At 40.6% G+C, this 15674-nt stretch overlaps 1 protein-coding gene and 1 long non-coding RNA gene across 6 annotated transcripts in view; one reads left to right on the top strand and one right to left on the bottom strand.

Annotated features, from left to right (window-relative positions):
* The window catches only part of HPSE2 (heparanase 2 (inactive)), a 782696-nt gene that overhangs the window by 533139 nt on the left and 233883 nt on the right, over nucleotides 1–15674 (top strand). The window lies entirely within an intron of this gene.
* Nucleotides 3495–15674, bottom strand: part of LOC144331245 (uncharacterized) — a 235745-nt gene continuing 223565 nt past the window's right edge. Inside the window, exon 4 of the long non-coding RNA XR_013398235.1 lies at nucleotides 3495–5429. This is a non-coding gene — a long non-coding RNA (uncharacterized LOC144331245). The remainder of the gene's footprint in view (nucleotides 5430–15674) is intronic.

The raw sequence follows: 15674 nt of genomic DNA, 5'->3' as shown, positions 1-15674 counted from the left end.
TAGCATGCATTAGCTATTTATGCTAATGCTCTCCCTCCCCTCGCTTCCCCACCCCTCCGACTGGCCCTAGTGTGTGTTGCTCCCCTTCCTGTGTCCATGTGTTCTCATTGTTCAACTCCGACTTATGAGTGAGAACATGCGGTGTTTTGTTTTTTGTTCCTGGGTTAGTTTGCTGAGAATAATGGCTTCCACTTTCACCCATGTCACTGCAAAGGACATGATTTCATTCCTTTTAAGGCTTCATATTATTCTATATTGTGTCTGTACCATATTTTCTTTATTTAGTCTATCATTAATGGGCATTTGGGTTGGTTCCATGTCTTTGCTATTGTGAATAGTGCTGCAATAAACATACATGTGCATATGTCTTTATAGTAGAATTATTTATATTCCTTTGGGTGTATACCCAGTAATGGGATGGCTAGGTCAAATGGTATTTCTGGTTCTAGATCCTTGTGGAATTGCCACGCCATCTTCCACAATGGTTGAACTAACTTACATTCCCACTAACAGTGTAAAAACGTTCCTATTTATCCACAGCCTCGCCAGCATCTTTTGTTTCTGGACTTTTTTAATAATCGCCATTCTGACTGACATGAGATGGTATCTCATTGTGGTTTTGATTTGCATTTCTCTAATGATCAATGATGTTGAGCTTTTTTTCATTTATTTGTTCGCCACATAAATGTCTTCTTTTGAGAAGCGTCTGTTCATATCCTTTGCCCAATTTTTATGGGGTTTTTTTTTCTTGTAAATTTGTTTAAGTTCTTTGTAGATTCTGGATATTAGACCTTTGTTAGATGGGTAGATTGCAAAACTTTTCTCCCATTCTGTACGTTGCCTGTTTGCTCTAATTATAGTTTCTCTTGCTGGGTAGAAGCTCTTTAGTTTAATTAGATCCCATTTGTCAATTTTGTCTTTGGTTGCAGTTGCTTTTGGCATTTTCATCATGAAGTCTTTGCCCATGCCTATGTCCTGAATGATATTGCCTAGGTTTTCTTCTAGGGTTCTTATGGTTTGGGGTTTTACATTGAGGTCTTTAATCCATCTTGAGTTAATGTTGTATAAGGTGTAAGGAAGAGGTCAAGTTTCAGTTTTCTGCATATGGCTAGCCAGTTTTTCCAGCACAATACATTAAATAGGGAATCCTTTCCCCATTGCTTGTGTTGTCCAGTTTATCAAAGATCAGATGGTCGTAGATGTGTGATGTTATATCTGAGGTCTCTGTTCTGTTCCGTTGGTCTTTATGTCTGTTTTGGGACAAGTACCATGCTGTTTTAAATACTGTAGCCTTGTAGTATAGTTTGAAGTCAGGTAGCATGATGCCTCCAGCTTTGTTCTTTTTAGGATTGCCTTGGCTATCTGGGCTCTTTTTCAGTTCCATATGAAATTTAAAGTAGTTTTTTCTAACTCTGTGAAAAATGTCAATGGTAGTTTGATGGGGATAGCATTGAATCTATAAATTACTTTGGGTAATGTGGCCATTTTCACAGTATTGATTCTTCCTATCCATGAGGATGGAATGTTTTTCCATTTGTTTGTGTCCTCTCTGATTTTCTTGAGCAGTGGTTTGTAGTTCTCCTTGAAGAGGTCCTTCACATCCCTTGTTAGCTGTATCCCTAGGTATTTTATTCTCTTTGCAGCAATTGCAAATAGGAGTTCATTCATGATTTGACTGTTTGTCTGTTGGTGTATAGGAATGCTTGTGATTTTTGCACTTTGATTTTGTCTCCTGAGACTTTGCTGAAGTTGTTTATCAGCTTAAGGAGTTTTTGGACTGAGATGATGGGGTTTTCTAAATACAGAATCATGTCATCTGCAAACAGAGACAACTTAACTTCCTCTCTTCCTATTTGAATACTCTTTATTTCTTTCTCTTGTCTGATTGGCTCTCCAGAACTTCCAATACTATGTTAAATAGGAGTGGTGAGAGAGGGCATCCTTGCCTTGGCCAGTTTTCAAAGGCAATGCTTCCAGCTTTTGCCCATTCAGTATGATATTGGCTGTAGGTTTGTAATATATAACTCATTATTTTGAGATATGTTCCATCAATACCTATTTTATTGAGAGTTTCTAACATGAAGAGATGTTGATTTTTATCAAAGGGGTTTTCTGCATCTATTGAGATTATCATGTGATTTTTGTCAGTGGTTCTGTTTATGTGATGGATTATGTTTATTGAGTTACATATGTTGAACCAGCCCTGCATCCCAGGGATGAAGCTGACTTGATCGTGGTGGATAAGTTTCTTGATGTGCTGCTGGATTTAGTTTGCCAGCATTTTATTGAGGATATTTGCATCGATCTTGGCCTGAAGGTTTCTTTTTTTGTTGTGTCTCTGTCAGGTTCTGGTGTCAGGATGATGCTGGCCTCATAAAATGAGCTAGGGAGAAATCCCTCCTTTTCATCTGTTTAGAATAGTTTCAGAAGGACTGGTACCAGCTCTTCTTTGTACCTCTGGTAGAATTCAGCTGTGAATCTGTCTGGTCCTAGGCCTTTTTTGGTTGGGAGGCTATTAATTACTGCCTAAATTTCAGTACTTGCTATTGGTCTATTCAGGGATTCACCTTCTTCCTGGTTTAGTCTTGGGAGGGTATATGTGTCCAGGAATTTATCTTCTTCTAGATTTTCAAGTTTGTTTGTGTAGAGGTGGCTATAGCATTTTCTGTTGGTAGTTTGCATTTCTGTGGGGTCAGTGATGATATCCCCTTTATCATTTTTTATTGTGTCTATTTGATTCTTCTCTCTTTTCTTCTTTATTAGTCTAAGTAATCTATCTATTTTGTTAATTTTTTTCTAAAAACCAGCTCTTGGATTCATTGATTTTTTTTAAGTGTTTTTCATGTGTCTATCTGCTCTGATCTTAGTTATTTCTTGTCTTCTGCTAGCTTTTGGATTTGTTTGCTCTTGCTTCTCTAGCTCTTTTAACTGTGACGTTAGGGTGTTGATTTTGACATCTTTCCAGCTTTCTGATGTTGGCATTTAGTGCTATAAATGTCCCTCTGCTTTAGCTGTGTCCCAGAGATTGTGGTAGATTGTCTCGTCTCTGTTCTCACTGGTTTCAAAGAACTTCTTTATTTATTCCTTAATTTCATTATTTACTCAGTGTTGGCGTCCACGTGTTTCCTAAACAAAGGAATGAACACACAAGACAACACAGGACGAGACAAACATGGCGGCCACCCCGAATGACACACTTTGCTTTATTTTATACAGTCGTTTGTGGAATGTTGCCAAGTCACAAGACACATTGTTGTTTTTCTGACCGTTCCCTGACTTTCTGGATTTTCAAGATGTTTACACATAAATCAGCCCCCAGGGCCTGCTGTTTGCAGCTGGCTCCTTTGTCCTCCCTGTTTGCAGGGAAGGAACGCCCTGCTTCGTTTGCAAGAGTAGGACTTATCGGGAACGTCTCGTTTGTGAGCACGTAGTCCTCTACATCTCCCCTTTTCTTTATTTACAAGTTTGAATTTCTTTCAAAACCATCATTACATGTTGGGCTCACTGGGATTCGGTGTTTGCCCTTTGGCACCGTCTCCAGCAGACTGTGAAAATGACAAATGCAAGAACAACAATCAATACATTACTAGAAACAGAAGTCAGCAAAGTTTTTACAGGGCTCATAGGGTTCAAAGACATCAAACTTTGTGCAATACCAGTCATCAAATCTGCACCCGTAAGCAATGGTAACTGATTGTGAAATGTTTCAGAAATGTTTTGTGTTAATTCTTGTATTTCTAGGGAAAAATTATTATGACCAATTAAAAGTCTCTTTATCTCAGTCCAATTATGTACAGTGCTGTTAAAAGGAACAGGAGTAATACAAAATTGGGTAGTATTCCAATCACATTTTAACAAAGCTCGAGTATTCAACACTGTTAGCTGATCTCCTATCCAAGAAACCAATTGTTCCAAGTTATCCACTTGTTTGGTCAGATGAGCATCTATGTCTCGTTGTTGTTGCCACAACAAATGAAATTGTTCATGCCATTGTTGTACGAATTCTGCATTTTGTATACTCTGGGGTAGAGCTAGTCCAGCAACAGCGGCAGTGGAAGCAATTGCTACAAGTCCCACCACCGCTGCTACGACGACCCCAACCACTCTCTGGCTGCAGTTGACAAGATCTTGCATTACTTTGTAAATTTGAGTAACCCCAGCAGATTCACTCCAGGCATGTGTTAAGTTCACAGGTGGCCAGGTTTCTTTTCTGGCTCTTAGTATATATAAATCGGAATGAGACTCATTCCAATTATTATTCCACCAAGTAGTATTTATACAACTTAAGAATGTACAATTGTCCATACGGTTAACTACCCGTGTATAATTATCCCATTTAAAAATTCCTGTTAACAACAAATAAGGTTTTCTTACACATGCAATAACATATCTAGAACTATTTCGATGCAAAGATATATGGAAAGGGTTAGCAATATTAGTAGTAAGATTTAAGGACATGTTTCCCGTGAAAGTGAACATTGGTTTACCAGCAGCTAGCAACTTCCAAATATGACTTTGTATTTGTGAGGTATTAGCCAAATGCAGCATAGGGGGTGATAAACCACATCATTCCAAATAATAGTTTCATTGCCATCTGCAGCGATGCTGTGATTACCTTTATGCCAATGCAGGTTGACATGGCTGAATTTAGTTTGAAAATCTCCACGTACACTCCAATCTGTAACAAGATATTTACGACTCTTCTCTTTTACTTCTAACAACAATTGTGGCCCACTACTTCTACATCTAGTCCACTCTAGTTGGGAAACACCTCCGGACACATCAGGGATAGGGCATAAAGATAATGTACTTGGCAGAGTTTCATTAGGTACTGCAGTATGATTATACTTAAAACTTTGAGCCACAATAAGCATAGTAAAGGCAGAGATATGACTATGGTTATAGCAAAGAGCCCAAGCCTCATGAGAAAGATGCAGACAATGTGGACTACTCCCAAGACATATAGGTAACCCTTCAACCCCAAATTGATATGAACTATTTACTGTGCCAGTGTCTAATTCAGGATCCTGGTTTAAAAAAGGCGATGGCATCCAAGCAGTATCATTAGTAAGTACTGGGACTTTTCTGTCTCCCCAGGCCACACCTTGATATAAGGGTGGAAAAGGAATATAAGCCCGGTATGTAAATTCTCCAGCCGTTACCTGACAATTTACTACGGACAGCATAGCCAGGAATAAAGTCAGTGGGGTTTTGGGCTTCCCAGCTTGTTGAACAACCCCTTCAGCTTTCTGAGTAAGCTTTTTCAGTTGACCCCATGTCGGGGGCTCTGCACGTCGAGTCCCGAAGGTGAGTGTTCTCTGAGCACTCAGATTCAGCTCCTGAAATTCCTTGAGGAACTCTTCGGATCAGCTCCTCTTTGCCATGGCACTGTTTCAACCGTCGAGATGGAAACCACTCGTCTCCGGCACCTGTACGGACAAGAGCATAGCCTCGGCCCCGTTGTAAACTTTTCCTTTTAAATATTGCCCTTGTAATGAAGGATAATACACCCACAGATTACTGTTTTGCAGCTTTTCTAAAGACTGTTGAAAATGTTTCACCACTGCAGACTGCTGTAATTGGCGCCAATGGTTGAGAAAATTTAAAGTAAAAAGGGCTTTCAGAATTTGATGTTTTGGGGAATCTCGCCCATCTCCCCCTTTTTGTTTTAAAAGTTGTCATTTTAAGGTAGCATTGGCTCTTTCAATAATTGCTTGACCTTGACTGTTAAATGGAATACCAGTGGAATGACGAATATGGTATAAATAAAGGAAGGCAGCCAATTTGCGAGAGCAATAAGCTGGGGCATTATCAGTTTTTAGTTCAGCAGGAACTCCCATAACCGCAAAGCAAGTAAGTAAATGAGTAATAACAGAGTCAGCCTTTTCAGAAGGCAATGGTGTAGCCCATTGGAAATGTGACCAGATATCAATTGTATGATGAACATATTTTAAACGACCAAAAGAAGGAACATAAGTTACATCTATTTGCCAAATGTGATTTTGTTGAGTGCCTCGAGGATTAATACCTGGACTTTAAAAAGGTGCAATAATAGGAGCACAAGATGGGCAGGCTTTGACAATAGCTCAGGCTTGACGGCATGTTATAGAAAATCGCCATTGTAATCCTAAACTATTAGTATGATGTAGTTGGTGCTCATCCTGAGCCCATTGGACACTTCCAATAAGTAAGGAATCAATCTGGTTATTCCCAAAAGTTAAAGGTCCTGGCAAAGACGAATGGGAGCGAATATGAGTGATGAAAAGGGGGGCAGTGCAAGAAGTAAGAGCTATAAATAATAAAGAAAATAATTTTTGTAAAGGAATTTGAGGAAATAATGGTAAAGAAGTTTGAGATATATGTTTAGTTACGTATACAGCGTATTGGGAATCACTAACTATATTACAAGGGGTTTGAGGCCAATCTTGTAGAACCATAAGAATGGCAAAAAGTTCTTCTTGTTGTACTGATTCAAATGGGTAGTGAGAAATTTTGAATTATCTGATGTCTAGTATCCAGCTTTTCCATTGCTGGAAGCATCAGTAAAAAAGGTAGGACCTTTAACCGGAGTGTAAGAGATAGGATTATATGGCAATAAAGAATATTGTTGCAGAAAAGCAAATAATTTATTACTAGGATAATGCTGAGAAAAAGAACCAGAATACTCAGTGCAAGCCACTTGCCAACCCTCATGAGTTTCCAATAGAGATTCAATGTATTGATTAGATAATCAGGTAATAATTTTTATAGGGTCAGCACCAAGCAACTGATGAGCTCGATGTCATCCTTTAATAATTAATTCAGCCAATTTATCAATATATGGGTGAATTTTTTTAATGGCTTTATTAGCCAAAAACAGCCACTCCAGAATATTATTATCTTGGTGTAAAACGGCTGTTGCGAATGGGGAGTATGAAAAGACACAACGAAAGTGGAAGATTGGGTGCAATATAATCAAGGTGAGCTTCACTAATTCTATTTTCTACAAATGACAATTTTTTTTTTCTGCTACAGGGGATAATTGACAAGAACTATTTATATCTGAATCTCCTTCCAAGGTAGCAAATAGATATTCCAATTTGTAAGTAGGGATACCTAAGATGGGGCAAAGCCAATTTATGTCTCCTAACAGTTTTTGAAAATCATTAAGGGTTAAAGTTGATCTCTTCAAATTTGAACATTTTGTGACCGAATATGCTTTTCTGCTAAAAGGTATCCCAAATATTGAATGGGAAATTGAGTCTGTATTTTCTCAGAAGAAATATGTAAATTATATTGAGTTAATTGTTGTTGTAAGACCTGAAAAACTTGACCTTGTAGGACTTCATCAGGAGTTGCTAATAGAATATCATCCATATAATGGTATATTAACACAGTAGGGAATTGACATCTAACAGGATTTAAGGCTCTATGAACAAACTCTTGACATAAGGTAGGACTATTAAGCATACCTTGAGGAAGAACTTTCCATTGATATCTTTGAGTAGGCTGTCCATTATTATATTCGGGAACAGTAAAGGCAAATTTTTCACAATCTTGGGGTTGTAACGGGATAGTAAAAAAACAATCTTTAAGATCTATAACCATTAATTTCCAATTTTGTGGGATAAGAGCTGGATTAGGAAGCCCAGGTTGTAAAGTCCCCATAGGTTGAATACAAGCATTTACAGCTCTAAGATCAGTTAATAAGTGCCATTTTCCTTTTTTTTTTTTTTTTAATTTAATGACAAACACAGGGGAATTCCATGCAGAAGTACTTGATTCAATATGCCCCTCGGCCAATTGTTCCTTAACTTATTTCTTTAAAGCCTTAAGTTTTTCTTTAGATAATGGCCACTGTTCCACCCCAACAGGAGTTATAGTTCTCCACTTCAATTGTAAAGTTTGAGGCTTGTGGACAGTGGCTAAGAGTTTAAAGGATTGTAGCCCATTTTGAGCATCATAGTTTTGGCAGTTGAAGAAATATGAGGAATGCTTAAAAAGGCACCAAATTGTTGTAAAAGATCACAGCCCCAAAGGTTAATATTAATGGAAACAATATAAAAGAACACTTTTCCTTGTCCTTCAGATCCTACACAGCTCAGGGGCTCGACACTTTGGTAGACTATAGAAGCAGTACCTAGGCCGGATAGAGTAACTGATACTTGTTTCTTTTTCCAATGATCAGGCCATTGAGCCAAGCATATAACAGATACATCCGCTCCTGTGTCGACTAATCCCTCAAAAAGTATCCCATTAATTTGCAATGAACATAAAGGTTTTTGATCAGAAACTAAAGTTTCCCAGAAAACAGTTTTCCCAGTACTACCAAAACCTCCTTAACGAGACACATCTCTAGATAGGAAAGGAAAAAAAGGCAATAAAAGCAATTGTGCAATACGTTCCCCTGCTTCTAGGCACTTAAATTGTGAGACTTGTACCATAATAAGGTATTGTGGTAGGCCTGCATTGTAATTGTTGGGGCCCCAAGCCTGCGGGCCCCGGTTCCCGTTTCCCGGGGGGGTGACAATAAATTTCCACTCTTATCAGTTTTTGAACGACATTCATTTGTCCAATGTCGACTTTTTCCACATCGTTTGCACTCCCCAGAAGGTAACTTTGTCTCTTTAGTAGTCGGGAAGCCCACTTTTTTTGGGCATTCTTTCTTAAAATGACCGGGTTTCCCGCATTGAAAACATACACCTTGTTTAGAATTATTCTGTAAGGCCTTAGAAAGTGCTCCAGTGAACAATTGAGCATTGTAAATAGCTCCTCCAACGCCTGCACAAGCCCGAATATACTCATCTAAATTAGCTCCACTGGCCTTTAAAGTTCTTAATAATTTTTGTTGCAGCTTTCATTTCTTTCAAAAATTTAAATTGTAGGGCTGTAAAAGTCACATTCTGGCCACCGTTTGGGAACTGAGCATTGGGGCCAAAAGCAGCCCGTGTTATTGGGAATAGATTTAATTCCTCGAAATCATCCTTTTCCTTCGATTCCTTCTTTTCTCCTACAGGAGGAAAAGGCACAGAGAAAACCTGACCTGACATAGGCAAAGAGGTTGGAGGTAGAGGCAAAGGGAAATCTTTTTCCAAAGGAGCAGAAGGGAAGGTAACAGGGAAGGCTCTTGGCGGAGAAATAGGAGAAACAGGAGCAGCAGCACCTTGCAATTTTAACAACTGTTGTAACATCTCTAAATTACACTGCAAATCAGAATTTCCTTCAGATGAAGGAGGCATTAGCTCTTCTTCCAATTCCTTGTCCTCAGCAACCAGGGCGTAAATATGTTTCTCTCTAGGATCATTCCTCTCTAAAGCTTCAGATGCCTTACCTCCTGTGGCAGTATCGCCATGCTCTGAGTCAGTTTCAAGTAACTCTAATGCCTGAGTAATGGAACTACACAAAGTCCAGAAAGTCAGAGGCATCGTTTGCCCTCACTGATGAGCTTGACACAGGACTTTAACCACTTGTAACTATTCCTTTCAATTTAACTGCACTTTGGTTTGATATTGAAACCAATAACAATGTTGTTCAACAGGGGCAAACAATTGCTTCAAAGTCTTTTCTTTTACTTCTACTCCTATAGACATCAGTCCCTGGAGTAACTACAAATATTCAGAGGCCAGAGAGGTGGAATTCCCCATAATTTTCCCGTGGGTCCCCCTTTCTTTATTTACCTGCCTGGGGTGTTCCGCCTCCAGTTCCTTGCTCTCGTGGAGCCACGGACCCTGCTCGCTGTGCCAGATGTTGGGGTCCGCGTGTTTCCTAAACAAAGGAATGAACACACAAGACAACACAGGACGAGACAAACATGGCGGCCGCCCCGAACGACACACTCTGCTTTATTTTATACAGTCGTTTGTGGAATGTTGCCAAGTCACAAGACACATTATTGTTTTTCTGACCGTTCCCTGATTTTCTGGAGTTTCGAGATGTTTACACATAAATCAGCCCCCAGGGCCTGCTGTTTGCAGCTGGCTCCTTTGTCCTCCCTGTTTGCAGGGAAGGAATGCCCTGCTTTGTTTGCAAGAGCAGGACTTATCGGGAACGTCTCCTTTGCGAGCACATAGTCCTCTACAACTCAGGAGTCATTCAGGAGCAGGTTGTTCAAATTCCATGTGGTTCTGTGATTTCTGAGTGAGTTTCTTAATCCTGAGTTCTAATTTGATTGCACTGTGGTCTGAGAGACTGTTATGATTTCCATTCTTTTGCATTTGCTGAGGAGTGTTTTACTTCCAATTGTGTGGTTGATTTTAGAATAAGTGCCATGTGGTTGACTTGGGGTGGAGAGTTCTGTAGATGTCTATTAGGTCCACTTGATCCAGAGCTGAGTTTAAGTCCTGAATATCCTTGTTAATTTTCTGTCTCATTCATCTGTCTAATATTGACAGTGGGGTGTTAAAGTCTCCCACTATTATTGTGTGGGAGTCTAAGTCTCTTTATAGGTCTCTAAGAATTTGTATTATGAATCTGGGTCCTCCTGTGTTGGGTGCATTTATATTTAGGATAGTTAGCTCTTCTTATTGAATTGATTCCTTTACCATTATGTACTGCCCTTCTGTCTTTTTTGATCTCTGTTGGTTTAAAGTCTGTTTTGTCAGAGACTAGAATTGCAACCCCTGCTTTTTTTTGCTATCCATTTGCTTGGTAAATATTCCTCCATCCCTTTATTTTGAGCCTATGTGTGTCTTTGCACATGAAATGAGCCTCCTGAATACAGCACACTGATGGGTCTTGACTCTTTATCCAGTTTACCAGTCTGTGTCTTTTATCAGGGCATTTAGCCCATTTACATTTAAGGTTAATATTGTTATGTGTAAATTGCATCCTGCCATCATGATGCTATCTGGTTATTTTGCACCCTTGTTGATGCAGTTTCTTCATAGTGTCATTGGTCTTTATATATTGGTTTGTTTTTGCAGTGACTGGTACTGGTTTTTTCCTTTACATATTTAGTGCTTCATTTAGGAGCTCTTGGAAGGCAGGCTGGTGATGACAAAATCTCTCAGCATTTGCTTGTCTGGAAATGATTTTATTTCTCCTTCATTTATGAAGCTTAGTTTGCCTGGATTTGAAATTCTGGGTTTAAAACTATTTTCTTTAGGAATGTTGAATATTGACCCCCACTCTTTTCTGGCTTGTAGGGTTTTTGCTGAGAGGTCCACTCTTAGTCTGATTGTAGTCCCTTTGTAGGTGACCTGGCCTTTCTCTCTGGCTGCCCTTAACATTTTTTCCAACATTTTGACCTTGGGGAATCTGATGATTATGTGTCTTGGGGTTGATCTTCTCGTAGATTATCTTAGTGGAGTTCTCTGTATTTTCTGAATTCGAATGTTGGCCTGTCTTGCTAGGTTGGGGAAGTTTTCCTGGATGATATCCTGAAGTGTGTTTTCCAACTTGGTTTCATTTTCCCCATCTCTTTCAGGTACTTCAATCAGTTATATGTTCGGACTTTTTACATAGTCCCATATTTCCCAGAGGTTTTGTTCATTCCTTTTCATTCTTTTTTCTCCAATCTTGTCTGCATGCTTTTTTCAGCAAGATGGTCTTCAAACTCTGATATCCTTTCTTCTACTTGGTTGATGTGGCTATTGATGCTTGTGTATGCTTCACAACGTTCTCATGCTGTGTTTTTCAGCTCCTTCAAGTTATTTATGTTCCTCTCTAAACTGCTTATTGTAGTTAGCAGCTCCTGTACCCTTTAATTAAGATTCTTAGCTTCTTTGCACTGGATTAGAACATGCTCCTTGAGCTCAGCAGAGTTTGTTATTATCCACCTTCTGAAGCCTACTTCTGTCAATTCATCCATCTCATCCTCTGTCCAGTTCTGTGCCCATTTAGAGGAGAAGAGGCGCTCTGGCCTTTTCGGTTTTCAGTGTTTTTTTTTTTTTTTTTTCCCGCTGGTTCTTTCTCATCTTCATGAGTTTGTCTACTATCGATCTTTGATGGGGTTTTTGTAGGGACTTTTTTTTTTTTTACCTAAATATTTCACAAAATCTTTAATTATTATTTGTTACTTTTAAAAAATTGAAATTCTTTGTCAACTAATATATGAGTTTTTTTATTATTATTATACTTTAAGTTCTAGGGTACATGTGGATAATGTGCAGGTTTATTATATATGTATACCTGTGCCATGTTGGCGTGCTGCACCCATCAACTTGTCAGCACCCATCAACTCGTCATTTACATCAGGTATACATTTTTGTTGTTGTTGATGCTATTGTTTTTGCTTTCTGTTTGTTTTTCTTGCAGTGGTCAGGTCCCTCTTCTGTAGGGCCACTGCGGTTCACTGGGGGTTCAGTTCAGGCCCTATTCATCTGGTTCACTCCCATGCCTGGAGATGTCACTTGAGGAAGCTGGAGAACAGCAAAGATGGGTGCCTGCTTCTTCCTCTGGGATCTCTGACCTCAAGGGGCACTGACCTGATGCCAATAGAAACACCCTCTATAGGGTGTCTGACAACCCTGTTGGAGGGTCTCACCCCAGTGGGTGGCAGGGAGAGCACAACCTGTTTAATGAAGCACTTTGGCTGAGGGGATGTGCTTCACTTGGGTGAAACCCACTTGTCTGGGCTGCCTGGATTCCCCAAACTAGCAGGAGGAAAGACTAAGTCTGCTAGTCTGCAGAGACTGTGGCCACCCCTCTTGCTAGGGACTCAGGCCCAGGGAGATCAGAGTTCTGTCCCTGACTCCCTGACTCCCTGGCTAAAGTTGTTGGAGTTCCTGCAGAGAGGCCCCACACAGTGAGGAGGGATGAGTCAAGGTCAGGCCTGAAGAGGCACTCCGTCAGCAGTCTGCCACAGCCCCTGTGTTGGGCTGCGGTGGATACCTCTTGAGACTAAGCTGTCCATCATCCCTGGCTCCAGCAGGGGAAAAGCACAGCCTGGAGCTATAGAGATGGCTGCTGCCCTTCCCCAACCCGGGGAGCTTAGTGTGTTAGGCAGCTATGGGTCCCAGAATTGGCTGTCACCCCTCCCCTAAGGAGCTCAAACAGCTTAGACAGCAGGGAGCCACAGTTGTGGTGCTGGTCACCCCTCCTCCTGGGAGCTCAGCAGGCTTAAGCAGATACTAGCTTAGTGGCTGTTGAGAATCTATGCAGCTCCATGGTTGGGACCCTTGCCCCAGTAGTGTGGACTCATAAGTGGGATCTTCCAATCCATGGGTTACACAGTTCCATGAAAAAAGCACGTTTTCCCAGGCTGGGTAGCACACTCACTGACTGCCTTTCCTGGCTCAGGATGGGGGCTCCCCTGCCCTGTGTGGCTCTCAAGTGGGCTACAGCACCACACTGCTCTTCCTTCCTCTCTGTGGGTCACGCCAACTGCCTAGTCAGTTCTGATGACAGAACCTGAATACCTTGGTTGCTGGTGCAGGATTGGCTCGCTGTTATCGTTTTCTTTTGTTGTTTTTTTGTTTTTTTGGTTCTTTTGATGGGAGCCTCTGATCACCTCTGCTTTTAGTTGGCTATCTTGGCCCCATCCCTATATAAAATATTTCTATTTCAGAGATTTTAGAAATTATTTTGGAGGAGTAAATTCCATGTAAACTCTTGTTTTTACATTTCTTTCTTTGAAATGACACTTGTGTCTAAGATTATCTAGGTTTTTTAATTTTTTGAATATCTGAGAAGGAGGTACAAAATTTCATCTCTTCCTCTTCATTCTTGGGCCATCCTACTTCTAAGATTATTATCAGATCTTCCCTGCTTAGAGCAGCATAGATGGCAGGGATAATATTTTGAATATTAATCTGTTTTCTTTCTCCTTGTATTTTTCCATTTTCCTTCTATCCATTCAAGAGCTGGTCGTGTGCCTGTTGACAGGGTAGCACATGACAGGAGGAAAGGCAAATACTGCACAAATCTTTCTGGCTTTTGAATTCCAGAAGAGGAATTTTAGAGGCATAGCTCCAGAAATAGTGAAGAGAGTAGAGCTACTCTCCCAAACTCAAAAGAGATTGTCCTAGGCTGGGGAAAGGAGATGAGGTAAAGAGAAAGAGAAATCCGTTGGCTTCAAAAGCAGAGGATATCTGTGCCATGCTTCCCAATGACTGCTGCTAGGAGGGTTGGCATGACTCCATCAAAAATTGGCTATTTGGAGTGTTAGGAGATGTACTTCTGTAGCCAGTAGGGAAGCTGGTAATCTCTATAATGGAATTGACAATATCCACCTTACCAAGCAGGCATTTTTAAGAATTATAAGAAATAACATGTGAATGGCTGGCACTCAGTAGGTACTCAGTAAATGTTACATTACCTCCAGCCCACATTGACATTTTGGCCCTACTCATCAAACCAGTTCTATTCCTTGATCATTCCCATGTGCCATTTTCTACTTTCTTGCTTGAGGACTGCTGAATGGTACTGGAGAAAGAAAGGCAAAACCATTCAGACAAAGGCTAAGCCATGGCTTCTGTGGCCTCCTCCTCATCCTCCATCCTTGTCCTCCTTCTCCTCCTCCTCTTCCTTCTCTTTTTCTTCCCCCCTTTTCACACTCATTGTGTCCTTCCCCTTCTTCTTTTCCTCTCCTTTTATAAACTTCACTTTAATGCTAACCAACAGTCGTGGCATCCAGCCCTATGTTTCTGTTATGTACTCCTCTAGAGAGTCTCAATTCTCTTCTGCTCTCACAGCAAATCAGAGCCTCTGTTTAGGCCACACACAGCAACCCACAGAGCATGAGCAACATGCATCTGCCTTGCAATATTATGCTGGGGTAAAGTAGAGACAGGGCCTTCTAGACAAAACACCATCTTTCTCCCTGGAGGAAGAATTCTTCAGTTAAGAAGTACTATTAAAGATTGCTTCTCCCTCCCCTCTGAAGAAAAGTTCCCCACCAGGGTCTCCAAATAAAAGAAATATCTTAAAGAGCTGAGATATTCCTTGTGGTAACTACAAGTTGACTCCCTCAACTCCTGGTTATAACCATGATAGCACATGGCCTGAGAACATGTGGATAGGGAGAAGGAGGTAGGTAGATAATTGAGTTATTCACAGACATGCAATTTATGAGAGACCCTGTGTCATCTTTGGGCCCCCAGATGCATCTTCATGTTCTATTGATTTTCCTGGAACCTCCAGAAACACAGAAGGTGAGGAACTGCTAGCAAGGCTTTGATGTATGCTTAACTGCACGGAACCAAGTCTGCTTTACCTTTTGAGCTGAGCATGATTATCAGATAATACTCAGTTCACTACTTAGCTGCTCCAAAAGTAGATAGATTTCTCTTTGTGGTGCTCAACTTTCTACACTTAGACAGGTGTGGCAGCCCCTCATTGGGGCATATTTGATGGTGCTTTTTACTTGTATAAATAATTGGGTTTTCTCATGCTCGTTCTAGGAAAGCCTGAAGTTTTTCAAAGGCATCTTTTGTGCTGTTATCCTTGGGAAATATTACTGTTGGTTTCCTATCAGAGATTGGAGTCCTTAGAGAATAGGAAATGGGATAGACAAGTTTTGGTTATGAGGAAATTGATGTGGGAGCCATCAGGCATGGGCTTGGGAAGACAGATGTAGATAGAATGCCTTATTGGGATTTTGATTTCCAGATGGTGAGGGATGTGTGGGGAGCTGGAAGTATGGTTACTTTCACTTTCTGTATAGTTCGACCTCTGATAGCTGTGTCTAGGCCATGACTGTGGCTGTGGAGGATCCTCCCAGAAAGCATACCTGCTTAGGGATTGGTCTAATCTGT

This window comes from Macaca mulatta, chromosome 9, assembly GCF_049350105.2.
Source record: "Macaca mulatta isolate MMU2019108-1 chromosome 9, T2T-MMU8v2.0, whole genome shotgun sequence".
Taxonomy (NCBI): Eukaryota; Metazoa; Chordata; class Mammalia; order Primates; family Cercopithecidae; genus Macaca; species Macaca mulatta.
This window is presented reverse-complemented; position numbering and strand designations above follow the sequence as displayed.